Source organism: Cupressus sempervirens, chromosome 7 (genome assembly GCF_028749045.1).
Source record: "Cupressus sempervirens isolate cs-2001-9-10 chromosome 7, ASM2874904v1, whole genome shotgun sequence".
Lineage (NCBI taxonomy): Eukaryota > Viridiplantae > Streptophyta > Pinopsida > Cupressales > Cupressaceae > Cupressus > Cupressus sempervirens.
Window position 1 is genome coordinate 742,142,888 of NC_143124.1, and position 3,336 is coordinate 742,146,223.

Sequence of the window (3,336 nt, forward strand, 5' to 3'; positions counted from 1 at the left end):
AAGAGGAAACTTTAAAATAGTCCTAAAGAAAATTGGAAATGTTTCAATTCCAATCATTTGAATGTGCCTCCACCAAAATATTATTTTACAAAAATTATTTTCATGAGATTAAGTGTGTTTTGTGAATATCACAAACCACTATTGTCACCTTGCAATTTTAAATTTTGTAGAAAGGAAATTATTTTATTTGATAAAAACTAGATTTAAAAGTTTTTGATATCAGAATAATATAATTTAATACTCAATTATTTTAATAGCACTCCTTCTGAAATCATAGTAAATTTAATGAAAGTAAAATAGTAAGTTCAAAATTTCAAGATTTTTAGTAAATTAGTATAAAGAACTAAGTAGACATGAAAAGAATTTTAAAAAGTTAACACATAGAACAACATAACAAAGGTGGAATAATTTACGAAGCAATGAATGCTCATTTCAAACAACAAATCAAAACAATGATGTCTTTAACAATCTAATGATAAATGTTTGGAAGATCTTTAATAGACTTAAAAGAAACTAATAAAGACCTCATAATTTAATTAAATATATAGAAGTTTGCAAAGTAATTTTCTTTGAATAAGTAGTGACATTTGATCTTTTATAATGATTAAAGGTAGATAGTGGAATTAATTTTTCTTATAGTAATACTCCAATGTGGATCTTAGCCAATTATTCATAATCTTGTAGGTCTCTTCACTTATTACACCTACAGATATAAATAAGAATAAGGAATGGAAAGAAACTAACAAACATCCATATTTTGAGAAGTCCATGACAAGGTCTTTCAAATAAACGAGAACATTCATGGTTTCAAATATGTAAATTTTATAAGGAAAAGATAATGTCCTACCAAGAGATCTAAATTTATTGCTACTTTTAGAGAAATATTAGTTGTAACTTCCTTATTTAATATTATTTAGGGCTTTGGCCTTTTACTGATTAAAAAAATAAAAAACCATTTAGACTTATCCTTTTGGGTTCCTTTGTGGGGCATTACATTTGGTATCAAAGCCCTGGGTTGCTAGACCAGGAGCTCTAGGGTCTATAATGCTTAGGAAAAGAAAGGGAAAGGAAAAAAAACTCAAACAATATAGCACTTGTTTCCTTGTAATCTTTAAAATGCCTCCTCAAGCATGAATATTAGAAAATAGTAGAGCACTCCATAAGTTTCAAACAAGGAATTTGTCAAGGAGATTATATTAAAATAAAAAACCCTAACTCAAAGAAAAGGATACAACACTAAGGATAGGTTTGTTGTAAATCACTTAATCTTGGTGGTGACAGGAAGTAGATAATTTTCTAGGAATTTAAGAAAAGCTATATTTTTATTGTGCATTAACTCTACCATCGGGAAAGACCTATTAAACTTATATAATAGCTATATAACTCAATATTCAAGATAAACCTATATTTTCCTAAATTAATTTATGACATCCTAAAAATTACAACCTTAGTTAAGATCAATTCTAGCATATTCTACGATTGTGATTGTTTGAAGATATTACTAACCTAACCCCAAAATTTCTAAACACATGTTTCTTAAACTCATTTTTGAACATAAAGTCTTTTGGAATGAACTCATAGACATCATACCTTCTTGGGAAATTAGTATGAAACATGAATTCCTACCATGCTTAAGAAAACATGGTAATACCACTTATTAGATACCCATCCCTTATTGCTACATAAAGGTCAAGAGATGATAAGAATATAATTCTCAAAACACAATATATTGCAGGGGAAAAGGTTGTTAAGAAGAAAAGACTATAAAAGATATCTTATAAGTATGCAAGTGTTATACCCTTATTTTTAATGAAAATATTCTTGTAGGAACAACTTGAAAAATTAGACGAAAGAAGTGGTAGATATATTGTATCCTTGTTTGAGTCTAGAATATAGATGAACCATTAGAGAAGAGACATATTTTCTTTCTTTCCCAAAACTTTATAAAGGATCAAAAACTTGGGGTAATGTAGAATAAGAAGCTGAGCTAAAAGAATATGTTTGATTCAATCTCTCCCTATTATATAGAAATAATTTCTCTAGTCTTTAGAAATATTGACTAGCTAAATACCTCTAATATATTATCCTTGTTGATAGAACTAGTAGAAGAAATGGTTCTTAAGAATGAATAAAGTCTTGTATATAAATAATATAATAGTTACAAGAAAACATTTGAAGATTTACTTGATATAAGCTTAACTTTTAAACTTTATAAAATATTGCAAGATAGTCCAAAGGTTCTTTGAGCTAGCAAAACTTGGGACAAAATTGAGAAGAAATTCTAATTAGGGTAATAATTTGATAATAGAAAATACTAAGACAATTAACCATAACCATAGATTAGTAAGATGTATCCCACCAACAGATTTGTGGCATTTAATAAATAGAAAAATAAAAAAATCCTTAAATGTAGGGAATATATGTCAAAATAATCTCTTTGAAACCATTTATGATTTCCTCCTTGAATGGCAAAGAGTATCCATAGCTAGATAAAGTTTTTTCTCAAGAAAATTGTTTGTAGTAGTTCATGAATAGCATAAAAACATAACTATAGTAAGGAACTATCAGACTTTTTTTTGAAAATAAACTAAGGTCTTGAAGTTCACTTCAGGAAATAAAAATAAATTATCATAGAAATAAGAGATTAAGGTTCTTTATCATACAAATCAATCATGAACATATACATATAAATTTTCTCTTCATACTTTTGAATGATAGGGATTGGAAAAAAAATGAAAGTCTCTAAAGAAATTGTGTTGATACATGAACTATAATTTTAGATACTACTAAGTAGGAAGTATTTCCCATTAGGTCTAGTGAGAAATGAAAACAATATAATATAATTATGTAGATTAGACAACTACTTCATGGAAATAAACATGAAATTTAACATGTATTTGAGAACCTTTATCAGAAACATTGATACTTAATAAAGGACTGCATTTACCTGAGGTAGATTTCCATGAAATGATGACTTCTAGGAGCAACTTGAATTTTAGGGGTGGAGGATGCAATATCACTCTTATCCTAACATTAGTATGGTTTGCACATATAGTATAAGTATTCTTGGACTAGGAGATAAGGTTACTTCTTGTATTCCTTAATTTCACAACTTGATAGATTCATACATAGGTGAAACTATAAAATAAAATCCAAAATTCTTAACACAAATGAATCTTACCTACCTACTCCAAAATTTCTAATCAACTAGATAGTTATGTCATTATATGTTTAGAAACATTTCTATACTTATCATATTCATCCCTTCTTTCTTATGATGTTAGATATTGCTTTGCATTTGACACTTGATCATACTCCATGATATAATGTCTTTAG